This window comes from Nuphar pumila, chromosome 4 (genome assembly GCF_984573655.1).
Source record: "Nuphar pumila chromosome 4, dmNupPumi1.hap1.1, whole genome shotgun sequence".
In the NCBI taxonomy this organism is placed as follows: domain Eukaryota; kingdom Viridiplantae; phylum Streptophyta; class Magnoliopsida; order Nymphaeales; family Nymphaeaceae; genus Nuphar; species Nuphar pumila.
Window position 1 is genome coordinate 26,571,056 of NC_143252.1, and position 13,758 is coordinate 26,584,813.

Genomic DNA, 13,758 nt, shown 5'->3' on the forward strand with positions numbered 1-13,758 from the left:
TTCTAGATATATTTTGTATAATACAATGGAGTGTAAAATAAATAGTTGAACTGTTTCTTTTGCAAGCAATAGGTTTAAAGTTCAAAATTTAATATGCACTACAACAAAAGATGGAAACAGCAGCAGTTTCTACATCAGGCATTTTTGAAAATTGCCACTGTTTGATTGAATAGAAGCAATTTGGCGGAGGCTGACCTACAGAAACTGCCACTAAATATACACTTATCTACAGCAGCTTCAAAAACTGCGCTAAATATATGGTTTTCTCTTCTTCTTCTTTCGCGTATGATCCCTCCCCATTTTGGCGCTAACCGATTTTTCTTTGTCTTTCTCTTCTCTCTTCCGCGCTAAACGTCCCTCTGCCTAGGGCCATCGATCATCTCTCTCCAAAGATCGAAGAGATCGTCTAGAGAAGTTGCTGCAGGAGAAGAATGTTGCCCATTGGAAGACCGATCCAACATTCGAGCACGGTCTCTCTCTCTTTGGGGATGCAGGAAATTATGATCAGTGGTTGCAATGGGCGACTGCACCAAATGGTGTGTTCCACACCTACAAAGTGTATAGATCGTTGCTCTCCCAGGGGCAGATTGGTTCTCTGAGTGTGCGTTATGGGGTAAGGGCCCTTCCCCAAGATCTCGGGTCTTGGCTTGATTAATTTTGCATGATAGGGTTCAGACTCACAGTTATTTAAAAAAGTTGGGCTTTCAGTTTTCAAGTTGGTGTGTGTTGTGTCAAACTATTGAAGAAACTATTTTTCATTTATTCTGGTTTTGCCCAATTTTAGTGGCTCTATTTAATAGCAAGTGGAGATCTTCGAACGTAATTGTCAAAGAAGAGTCTTTTGCGCTTGATCTGCTTTTAGGTCCTATTGAAATTAGACGATGCAAGTGGTAAAGACTGATCTAGAAAACATGGTTTCTTACTACTTGATGGTTTGTTTGGATGGCATGCAATGATGCTACTTTCCGTCAAATTTTGGTCATCCTTAATAATCTTGTCCATAAAATCCTGGTTGATATTTATGTGATTCTACGTATGCATCTTAAAGACCTCTCCTTCCGTCCGTCTAAACAACGTTGACTCATCAGTGGTTTTTTCTAATCCAGAGGATCCTGGTTGAGCTTGGCTTTGTTGTTTGTTGCTAGCTGGTTGTAGTTTCTTTTCTTTTTCTTTAGCTTTTGTTTTTCTGTGTTTTAGTTTTGTTTTCTATTTTGTTCGGTTCATGGGTTCAACATTTTGATGATCTTCATGAGTGATAATGTTGATCCTCTTTCGTCTCTCTCTCTCTCTCTCTCTCTCTCTCTCTCTCTCTCTCTCTCTCTCTCTCTCTCTCTCTTATGGGAAAAACAACATCTCTCTCTTCCGTGAGGATTCAGTCACCGAAACATCCCTCTCTTGCCCTCCGATGGTTGCTTTTCTTCCGTTCTCTCAAAAGTTGATTTTCTTTCGTTCCCCTTCGACGAATGTTGTGGTTTTGTTTCTCCCTCTTTCTCTCTTCATATGAGATTGAGGAATCTCTCTCTCTCTCTCTCTCTCTCTCTCTCTCTCTCTCTCTCTCTCTCTCTCTCTCTCTCAGTCACTGGAACATCCCTCTCTTGCCCTTGCCCAGCTTTTCTTCTGTTCCCCTCCGACGGCTGTTGTGGTTTTGCCGGTGATTTGCGTCGGTAACCAACCTCCAACGATCGGCTTTGGCGATCACGTTTTGAAACACCCATGGGAGTTTCCTCTGTCTTCTTCCATCGTTGCTGAGATGCAACACCCCGATGTCAGCGATGCGGGTGAACTGCTACCGTCCGGTGAGCGCCACCCTTCTTCTTCATCTCCTAGGGGAAGAACCAGAGGGTCGTTTGTCCCCAATCTCTCGCAGCACTCACCCTTCTTTGCCCTAGTTGTAGCCTGCGACCGCACCTGGAGGCTCTCTCAATAACCCTCACTCCCTTTCCTTTCTTCCTACACTCTTCCAGCCCTATCCTGCTTTTTCTGGTAACCTCTGCTCTCATCGACGCCGGAGAAGTTCCGGTGACTCTTAAGCGTAATGACCTCTGCAACAACGATGTCCCTCGTCGGAGCAACAACGTTGTCCCTCGCCGGAGCTGCGTAGGAGCCACCATCGTCCCTCCTCCTTTGTTGTGGTGCCCCTAGCTAAGTCGGAACCTCCATCGCCCAACCTCCTCTGCAGTGACGCCCTTCTCCGTGCGGGATCCACTCTCGCTCGACCAACTCTGCAGCGACGCCCATTGATGCCTTCGCCCAACCTTAGGGTCATCCTCTGCATAGTTGTGCCTCACCGCATCGGAGCCACCATCACCCGACCTCTACAGCGTCGTCCCTCATCGCAACCGGAGCCAACACCAGCTGCAATCGCCCACCATCCCTCAGGCAGCAAGTTCTTTGGCGTTTTGAGAGGTTTTATGACTACTGAAAAGGTCGACCTCCCACTGCAACTGTCCACCATCCCTCCGGCAGCCAGGTGCTCTCTCTCTCCTTTCTTCCTCATGAGCTGCTCGTCGCGTGTTTTCTGGGGTCTTGCTTCTGATCGCTCTTTGGGAGCAAATTAGAGGGCCCTCCATATCATTCACGATGTTCTTAATGACTGGGGTGCAACATTCGCCTTTCGACAGTGGGGTTTTGATGTTGAGCTACCATTCAGACTCAAGCATTGATTATTTTTCAATCTCTCGGATGTCTTTGGTTCATGCCTGGATGCGGGCTCTCTTCATATCTCAGACGTCAGAAAATTTATTCGTTCTGTTAGGAGAGAGCCTCTCGAAGCTTGTTCTGTCATGGTGTTGCTTGACCCGCCTTTCTTTTTTCGAGAGCTTCCACATTGGGTCGTTGATCGAGGCTAGCAGCAGGTTCAGCCTTCATGGCAACGCTCCTTTTGTGCCATTCGCACAAGATCTCAGTTGCGTAGCTCTAGTCTGGGAGATTGGTGGTGCGCTTCATGTTTTTCTCTAAATTTTCAGAAACGCTTTGATTGTCATAGGTGTGGTTCATCTTTCCTTGCTCGTCGTCATCCTTTTTGGAAGCGAAAGCGAATAAGTGTTCCTCACAACCATTCAACCAGGAAGCCTCTTGACTCTCACGAATCTCCTGTGTTGGGGAGCCACTTTGCATGTCAGAGTTCTAAGCGACCTTCGCAACGTACTTCTTTTTCGCCATGGGTGCAGATTGAAGATCTTCAGGAGCCGAAGATTTCTTTTCGTGCCATCAAGATTGGGACTATCTGGGTCCCGGTCTAATTATCTCATGCTCTGCCTAGGCAGTTCACCGGAAAATCTTTTTCTACTACCGCTCTGGCTATATCATCTACACCTCCGACGTACGTTGCCAAACCCAGCACATCTGTTCGACTTCTCGTATCTCGCTTTCAATGACCGTCGAATGTACTGCCGGGGGGGGCATGATTTCTGTCGCAACTAGTTTTGATTATTATCCTACCAGTGATAAGTCCATTATTATTTTACATGCTCATGCCCATCATGGTCTCTCTGTCAGTGAATCTGTGCCTTTCACGACTAGGGCCCCTTCTCGAGGTGGATTGACAGCTTGGTTAGACAGTCATGCAAAAGGTGGGAAAAGGTCAATTTTGCCATTGTCCTTCATTATTTTTCCATTGAGGCATTTTGATTATATGGTAGTTCATATTATGGCATTTAATGCTCATTCCACTGAGGCTCACAAATGCATGATTATTGGTCTATCGGTTCTTTTTCCTTTATCGTCAGTCGTCAATGAGGCCACTACTACTGCCTCTACCGTCACTGATTCTGTGTGTAGTTTTTGGAGGTATGTGGCTCTACATTCCGCTCCATCGGTTCCTCGACAGTCCCCCACTCTGTCGCCTTTGGGTGTTGAGGTTAAAGAGGCAGCCTGGATGCTTGATATCTCTCTCTTCTCATCGCAGTTGATTCATATAATTGTCGATATGATATCTACCATCTCGGTAGTCTCTACTATCCTAGGTGGCTTCTTAGATCCTTCACTTGATGTTGTCTCTAGTCTAAGGGGTGATTCTCCAGGTTCTTCAAGGGCTACTAAGCGTACGGAGGTTGTTCAGCACCGACATGTCAGCAGTGGTAGTAGAAGCAAGAGGAGCAATTCTCTCTATGTAACGACTTTCGATGGCAGGTCTCCACGAAGGTCAGCGAGGCCACACACTCCACGGATTTTTCCAAATTGTGTGTCATGAAGTCTCTTTGTTGGAATATCAGGGGCTTGAATTGCCCCTCTAAGTGTATGTTTTTGGCTAATTGGGTTAGACAGAAGATGCCTAATCTGATTGCTATCTATGAAACTAAGATGGAAGAAGTTTCTCGTTCTATTGCCTCTGGTATATGGAAAGGTGCTGACTATTTTTTTAATCCTGCGGTCAGCCATGCTGGTGGTATCCTTATTTTGGGGAAGCAATCTTTAAATATTTCTCAACTGGACATGGGTCTGTTTTCATTGTCTGTTGCCCTCACTTTGCGGGACAGTGGCAGGAGGGTTGTGGTCACTGTTGTGTATGGCCCTAATCACGATGTCATGAGGCCTGCTTTCTAGAACGCCTTAAATAGGATCATCGTCTCAAATGGGGAGTATCATTTTCTTATGGGGGACTTTAATTGCCTTTTGTCTATTCAGGATTCTAATAACTTCGTTCTTCCCAATCCATCCATGTGAGGTTTTCAAGATTTTGTTAATCAGCATCACCTTTACCCAATTCCTTTTATTGGGGAGCATTACTCTTGGTCAAATAGGTGGATTCGACCATGTTGTAGAGTTCTTGACAGGGTTTTTGTCACTCCAAATTTGCTAGATCTCATTCTCGATGTCAAGTGTATCTTGCTGGCTCCCTCTATCTCGGACCATGGTCAGTTAATCACTATTTGGGGGGATGGTTTTAAACACGCCAGGAGTTTTATGTTTGAACAATGGTGGCTCTAAGAGCCAGACTTTCACACTATTATTTCAGACTCTTGGAACAAGTCTTCTAATGAGCAGTGGGCAGCTATCCGGTGTCATGAGAAGTTGTCTTGTCTCGCTAAGGATATCAAAGCTTGGCTCCATAATCGAGATGTGGCTAAATTTCAGCAAATGACTACTTGGGAGCAAGAGATTTCAGCATTGTATCAAACTATGTCTTCTCCGGAGTCTCTATTTGATTCTCATTTGCAGAGTTTGCAGGACGGATCTATTGAGTTATCAACGCTTTTGAAGAACTGGAGGGTCAAAGATGAAATTAGATGGAAGCAACGGACAAGGGTGAAATAGCTTGCGGCCGGAGACGATAATTCTAAATTTTTTCACTCATATGCTTCTCATCGTCATAGGAGGAATGTTATCTCATCAATCACCATTGGGAGTGTTTTGTACCTTAATCAACACGTTATTTTAGTTGTCACTCAGTATTTTAAAGATTTATATTCTCTTTCACTTACTGCGAAGGGTGTCATTGGTCATGTTTCTGTTGGTTCGATTCGGCAAGATCAAGCCAGAATTATGCAAATGAAATTCTCTGAAGATGAGATTTTTAGAGCCATCAAAGGTTTGTCGGGGTGGAAAGCTCCAGGTTCTGATGGGTTTCATGTGGATTTCTTCAGAATTTTTTGGTCTTGTGTGAAGCCTGATGTTATTAACATGTTTGATGAGTTCTATCGCAACTCCAGATTGCCTATTCAAACCCACTTGACAATTGTTTCTTTAATTTCGAAAGAGGATGCTGCCACTAATATCTCTAGGTTTCGCCCGATTTCTGTTATGAGTGCCCTTTATCGGATGATTGCTAAGGTATTGGCTAATAGGTTGAAGGTCATGGCTCAACAAGTTTTTTCGAACTCTCAGTTCGCCTTTATCCACAATAAAAGGATTCATCATTCATTCATCTTGGCCACTGAAGTCATTCACTCCTTACATCTTAGTGGCCAGTCCTATTTTTCTCTTAAATTAGACTTTCATAAAGCCTTTGATTTTGTGCATTGGCCCTTCTTATTTCAAATGTTATCCAATTTTGGCATTTGTCATCGTTTTTTTGGGTGGGTGAGGGAATTTTTCTTTAGTGCTCGTGCCATGATTAAGATTAACGGCACTAGAGGTGGCCGGATCAAGTTGGGGCGTGGATTAAGGCAAGGTTGCCCTCTCTCGCCTTTGTTGTTCAATGTCATTGCTGAGGGTCTCGTGGTGTTGCTCAAGCGTGCTGCGGAGAAGCGCCTGATAGATCCTCTAGATGTTCCAGATTTTTCAGACCATATTCTTATTTATGCTGATAATATGATTATTTTTGGGTGAGCAAACATGCAACAGATGCTTAGATTCAAGCTTATTCTCCAGTTCTTTCTTTCTCTTTCTGGGTTTTCCCTAAATGATAGCAAATGCTCTCTTACTATGTTCAATGTTCAGTCTTCTATGCTTGCAGTGGGTCAACAGATTTTTAATTGTGTAATCTCTAAGTTGTCGATGACGTATTTGGGTCTGCCGTTACAAGTAAAGCGCCTCTCTTCCGCTGCTTAGGCTCCAACTATTCAAAAAGTGAAAAACAAGTTTTTTTCGTGGCAGGCGTCTTATCTCTCTATTGTTGGTCGTCTGACTTTAATCAGACATGTTATTTCTTCTATCCCTGAATTCTTCATGTCAATGTTCGTGATGCCTATGGGCGTGGAGAAGCAAATTTGTCGTTTAATGACAAATTTTCTTTGGTCTGGGTGTCAACTTAAGAGTAAGCACCATTTGGTGGGTTGGCGAACGATGGTGTTACCTAGGCGTATGGCTGACTTAGGTGTTTTTGCTCCAAGACAAAGGAGTATTTCTCTTGTGGCCAAGCAATGTTGGATGGCCCATCAACCAGGCTCTCCATGTGTTCGCTTGCTTCATGCTAAATATGGTGCTCCTGATTTATGTCATTTTCGCCATGGAACCCAGGGGTTGGCGATCTCGCACATGCGAAGCATGTGGTTGAGAGCCTTATCGTCCTTCAGAGACCAAACTGGAGATGCAGAAAATTATGATCAGTGGTTGCAATGGGCGATTGCACCAAATGGTGCGTTCCACACCCACAAAGTGTATAGATCATTGCTCCCCCTAGGGGCAGATTGATTTCCTGAGTGTGCGTTATGGGGTAAGGGCCCTTCTCCAAGATCTCGGGTCTTGACTTGGTTAATTTTGCATGATAGGGTTTAGACTCACAGTTATTTAAAGAAGTTGGGCTTTCAGTTTCCAAGTTGGTGTGTGTTGTGTCAAGGTGCTGAAGAAACTACTTTTCATTTATTTTGGTTCTGCCCAATCTTTGTGATCCTATTTAATAGAACGTGGAGATCTCCGAACGTAATTGTCAAAGCGGAGTCTTTTGCCTGGGCCCTATTGAAATTAGACGATGCAAGCGATGGTTTTTTTGAACGGCGCAATGATATACTTTCCATCAAATTCCGATCATCCTTAATCATCTATGCATCTTAGAGACCTGTCCTTTCATCTGAACAACGTTCACTCAACGGTGGTTTCTTCTAATCCAGCGGATCTCTAGTTTTTTTTTTCTTTAGCTTTTGTTTTTTCTATATTTTAGTTTTTGTTTTTCTATTTTGTTCGGTTCATAGGTTCAACATTTTGTTGATCTTCATGAGTATTAATGTTGATCTCCTTTCGTCTCTCTCTCTCTCTAAAAAGGTTGTTAGCTCATCCCCTTCGATTTAAGGGCGATCACCTTCCATTCGGTTGCTCCGTATTGCGTTTATTTGCGTTCGTTCTGTTTCTTTCTTTCCTTCTCTTTCCCTCTTTCCTATCCTCCTCTCGAGGGAGTGCGTGGCTTTCCAGCGTCGGATTTTCAGAATTTTTGTGGTAAATTTTGAGTTTTCTGTGGTGGGATGGGGTTTAGGGTTTTTTTGGCGGTGGAGAGTTTTGGTTCTCTGGAGCCAAATTCGTGTTTTTTATCGTTGTTTTTGGGTGCTGGGATGCTGATGGTGAGAGAGTACTGGCTTTGGAGAGGGAATGTGGTGAGGTTTTTTTTCCGAGGTCTTCATTTTTATTTCCTGGAGATTTTGAGTTTGAGTTACGGTGAGGTTTGTGAGCGTGGAGATTTGGAGTTTATGGTGAGATTTTAATAAGATTTCGTAGCGTGAGGAAATAATGCTGTGTTTCGGGCGGATTTTTGGTGAACTGCGGTGTTTGGAGAAGGATCGGCCGAAGGTTTGAAAATTCTTGGTGTTTCTAAGGGATTTTGGTGTTTGCTTTGTGGCGGAGTTATGGTTCTAGTGCTCCGTTTTCTGGTGGAAAAAGAATGTGCGTGGAGTTTGGATGTTTGTGTTTTTTGGAGAAAAATTCAGAACTAGGTTCGTATTAGGTTTCTTATTCTGCTACAAAAGTGCAGGTAGTTCTGGATTTTAATGAAAATTTGCATCCTGGCGTATATGAGAAAGTTGGTCTTGTGGTTGGAAAATCAGTGGCATAGGAAAAAAATTCATAAAAAGATGTTCTTTAATTTGTCCAAAAATCTTTAAAAAAAAAAAAGAATCCTTCTCTGTGGTAGCTTTAGATCTGATGGAATATAATAAACGGTTCTTATTTTGACAGATTTGCATAAAGCACGCTTGAAAACTTTACCAAATCACAGTTTGTAGTAAGGAATCAAATAAAATTATGAACTTTTTTGTGTCTATTTGAAGAAAATTCCCTACTTCTGTCTGATTACTTAAGCTCAAGAGAGAACTCTGTAACTTTGTTTTGATTACAGTGCAACGTTTTTCTCGTTTCCCTTGTAATATGGTTTTCTCTGAAAAAAAAATATTTATTGATTTTGGTGAAAAAATATTTAATGGTTTTATTTAGAAAAACGATTGTTGTTGGTCATATGATTTATTTTGTTTCTGTGGTATTTTTTTTTAAAGGTAGCAATCATGCATCACATTCTCTCTTTTGTTTAATGGTTTTACTGGGAGCTTCATAAAGAGTTAGTCATCTGCTTAAATACGTGTGATAAGTTGTTTACTTTTCGTGAGAAGATTTTTGTTGAAAAATGATTAATCAGAGCTCTAACTGTGAGATTTGATTAATTTGGGTAGGAGTTTATGTTCTCTAGCTGTGAGATCTGATTAGTTTTCTTTTTTTGGATTAGTAGATTTGATTAGTTTTGGAAGATTTTATTATTATGTTCTGTGTTTTATGTTTTTTGTTCTATTATGTTATGATTTGTATGTTATTTGTGTATTTCACAGTGCTTTGTATGGTTCTATTGTGTTTTTTAAATCTATGGGGCATCAAAAATTTCTGATGGATGCCTTGCCACTTCCGTTGGTGATGTTCATGTGACTATAATTAGGACCTTCAATATAAACTTCTATCTTGGTGTTAATGGAAAGCAGTATAACAAAAAACAGAGATCTTGATTTTGCCAATTCAAAGAGTAATTGTTTGGTCATAGGATTGCAGATTGTTTAATTATTTTTGGATAATAACTTAATTTTTTATGAAATAACTTATTTAGCATTTTTACCATACATAACAGTTCTTAGATCTGCACTTACATATGCTTTTTATTAATGACTTTCTTAATAGAAAATATGTATTAGATTAGGTTTTTCATGTTCAAGCGTATTTAAAGAGATTAATGTCAGCAGCTTATATTGCAATTATTTACTTAAAGATGAGTGCACTTCATGGGAAAAAAATACAAAAAGAAAGAATTTTTTGTTTTTTCTTATTGAATTTGTTGACCAAGTGTCCAGAATATAGGTGAACTAGGTTATGATGCTTGTTTGGCTAGGTCAAAACCAAGTTCAGGATATCATGGCATTTATTGATTAAATACTACTAGAGAGGGAGAGAGAGGGTTGACAATTTTCCATCAAATTTATTGATTAATAGCATTTATTGATGTTATATAAGTTTTGTTCTATATATTAGAAATTTCTGATTTTTTTGACATAATGAATAAAATGGTACTATTTTACTTGGTCAGCCAAGAACAGAGCATTTTAGTGCTTTGCCAGCCAGTGTGATCTTTTCATGATCTCCATTTTTGGCAAGAATTTTTTTTTATTGTGTTAAAGTTACATTAAGTTGAAATCCTTTGAAAAAAGTTAGAGATCATGATGAGTTCAGTTTATTGCCACTTTCAGATTATGGTGATGCTGAGAAATTCATTTTAAGTTGTGCATGGAAGTGGTTGAAGCTTTTGACACCAAATCTTGTCGCCATGCTGCATCAAACACATATTCTTTAATGTGCTAAGAAGTGAATAAGAACTGTTTCAACAAGTTAAAAGGCCTTATGAACTCGAGGGGCCTGAACATATAAAGCTGCTACCTAGATCTTGCTTCACTTTGACTGCTTATTAGCTCGAGAATGACATTTTATGGCAATATGCACTCTCAGTAACAGACAATCTGGAGAAATTAGTGTATGCATCAACCATCTGAGCAAACAACTAATGCCATACAAGAAATCCATTGTTTCTATCTAATTGCTCTGCTGTTTACTGTGGTAGAAGCACTGTGGTCTTACTGTCAGTTAATAAATAGTTCTAGTTCTGTGATGATGATTTTTTATAATATATTTTATCCTTTTGCTATAGATTCATGTGAACATATTATATGGATGCAGTTGGGTTTCTCAAACTCACGTTGAAGTTGCATATGTGCATATTGTGGTTGAAATGACTTTGTGAGCTTCAACTGGATATAAATTTTATGTATAATTAGAAAGAATCTTGAAGATAATTTCTATTGCTTTATTCTGTTCCAAAGCCGATTCATTTAATTAAATAATTCTTCTGTTACCATTTTATTTTGCCAGTGTAAGGATTTTCCTTCTCAAATGCATGTGTAATTGGTTGTGACATTCAATTGGTCTCCTACCCAGCGCTGTGGGACTTTGAATTTTTTTACTTAAAAATTAATTATTTTATGCTATATTTAAGTTTCTTTTTTGGCAAATACTGTTTCAAATTTTTTTGAGAAAAAACTAAGGGATTTATTAGTATCTCACAAGGACGATGAATACTGTGGCCTGGTCTGATTTGGCCCATCCAACCCAAATCTGCTCATGTCCAAGCTTCTCTGGCATATAGATTTTCAGAAGCTTGAATTCTATTGTGTATTATTTGTAAACCCAAGTGATCCCTTATGTTGAAAATCCTTTGATTTCTCTCTGACCAGATATAGCACCATTCATAGAACGTTGATATGGCAGGTAGTTGAGTCTTAGCAGATCATTTATGTGTTACAGTTAGTTAAATACCTGCTTGTTTTGTGGATCTAGAGTTTTCTTTGTTTTTATTCCTTATTTCGACTATGGTTATTTATCACATGGCATCTTTTTCTTTATATAGGTTTTGCATGTAGAAAATATTTGTTTATTTGTTTACTTCTTTTTTCTTGTAAAAATCTTATTTCATTTGAGATTTCTTTGCAAAAGTATGGTGCTTTTTCTTACTGCTAACTTGTCTACAAATGTTCCTCTTCAGGCTGCTCGTAGCAGTGTTCTTCTTGCTGTGCCAGCCTTTCTCTATGTCATCAATAACTATCTGAAGTTCATAATGCAGGTTAAGCAATCCCTATGAGCACATTTACAATTTATCAGCTTCCTCTTATCCATCCATTTTTATTCATGGTTTTAGCAAAACAGAATTATCGATGTTGTGAAACTTTCACCTGGTGTGGGAGATGGTATTCAAGCTCACAGTTACCATATCCCTCTAGGGACTATAACTTTACCATATCCCTCTAGGAACTATGACTTGTGGCTTAATATCCTAAATCAACAACTGTAACCATGTGCTTGATTGATGGTTTTCTTTTTTTCTTAGTTATTTATTCCAATATATATATATATATATATATATATATATATATATATATATATATATATATATATATATATATATATATATATATATATATATATATAGTGAGTGGTAGTTGCTTGATCCATAGGTGCTTAATGAATTGTAACATATTTCTTGAATGATGGTTTTCTTGTTTTCTATTATACAGCCTAATTTTTGGTGAAGGGGTTGTAAATGATGCTGAGATGGAGGGGGGCATCCCTTAAATATGCAGCCAGATCCAATTTGAAGTCTCTGGTGATTATGCTGGAAATGTTATACTCTAGGCCAGAAGCAGTGAAGAGGTCATCTGAGAATATGGGAAAAGTCTTGGCCTTGTAGACATTGAACCAGTAGGCGAGTGGAGTCAGAACATACATGACAAGAACAAAACCTGCTGCAACGTTGGTATGATGAAATTGTAGACCAGTCAATGCCTAGAGGACCAATGCTCAGGTCATACGGCCTGATCCCAGCTGCTGATTAAGAACAGACTTGGGGAAGATCCAACATAGCCTGGAGAGGGAAGTGCCCATGGGGAAGAGGTAGCCAGGAACGATGTAGTAAGTGAACTGCAGATGAAGGCAACAAGAACTGGTTTCTCGATAATGTGCCCTTTGGTTGCTCTTCTTTCTCATGTAGAGCCAGTTTTAGAGAATGATTATGTTGCTTGAGTTTTATAATTCACAATCCTCTAGACATTTTTAAATTGTAATCCTCTAGACATTTGTAAATTGTTTATATTATGTTTATGTGTTTTCTTTTATGTATTATATTTTTTACAGTAAATTATTTTTAAAAAATGTTAGGTTCGAAATAGTGACAGTTTTCATTGCCACCGTTTGTCTGATGCAATTGCCACTGTTGAGTCAACTGTGGCATGCCACAATTGCCACTGTTAAGTCAATAGTGGCAGTTTGTAAGAGCTGCTAAATCAAATATCTGACCATATTCGATCAGTTTGAATCCATTTTGGCGTAGGCCCAACTATATATATATATATATATATATATATATATATATATATATATATATATATATATATATATAGAGAGAGAGAGAGAGAGAGAGAGAGAGAGAGAGAGGTGCAACATGGGTTTCAAACCATTACATGGATACAGTTTTTATAAAGTTTTCAATATGACTGATGTATAAAGGGACCCAAAATGGAGTATCAGTGTGACATACTGATGTAAATCAAGAGGGCTGAATTTACTAGAAAATTTTATGTTACGCTATGTCTACGCACAAAAATTAAAAAAAACAGAAAATTATGAGAAAAAGACCAAAAAGCATAAAGATGCAGAAAATAAAAAGGAAAACAAGAAATTAAAGGAAAAGCTAATAACTAATTTATCTCATTTAACCCTTCATCTGCAGAGATCTCTCATTTATAAATAGATGAGATTTTACCTAATTCTAATTAAAGCAAACTGCCAACTATATTAAACTTCTAAAAAGATAAGATTTATCCTAAATATATGAATTTGAAATAGTGATCCAAACACAAGAACCAAAATAGAAATATAAAATGAAAATAGATCCAAATGAATCCTTATGGACTTGGGTCTTCTGCTCCACTCCCGCATCATTCTCCTCGGATTGGAGAACACTTGCCCTGGATCCTGCTTGTATTTTTTTTTCAGTTTTATTTCACCTTGTGGGTTATGGCCCACAATTGGGAACCAAACCCTTATACCACACCATAATATACCAAGTAAGATCTACTTCAATATATACCTGAAAACCTAAAACATTATTCCTGAACCAACAAATGTCACACGAGACGCCTGTCAAATAGATATAGAGCAAATGCCTTAGACAAAATTTGAATCCACTCTAAAGGAACATCATTCATGGCCGCTTATGGAAGCTCATTTTAATCCAGTTTGATCAAGTCAAAGGTCTTAAATGGGTTTAGGTTGTAGAATGGATTTAGGATAGTCTTAGATCTAGTGGTTAGG

At 39.4% G+C, this 13,758-nt stretch overlaps 1 long non-coding RNA gene across 1 annotated transcript; it reads left to right on the forward strand.

Moving 5' to 3' along the window:
• The first annotated feature begins 10,088 nt into the window (after positions 1 to 10,088).
• On the forward strand, positions 10,089 to 12,605 carry LOC149839718 (uncharacterized). Its single transcript, XR_016431345.1, has 3 exons — positions 10,089 to 10,369; positions 11,435 to 11,512; positions 11,964 to 12,605. It is a non-coding gene; the product is annotated as an uncharacterized LOC149839718 (long non-coding RNA).
• The last annotated feature ends 1,153 nt before the right edge of the window (positions 12,606 to 13,758 follow it).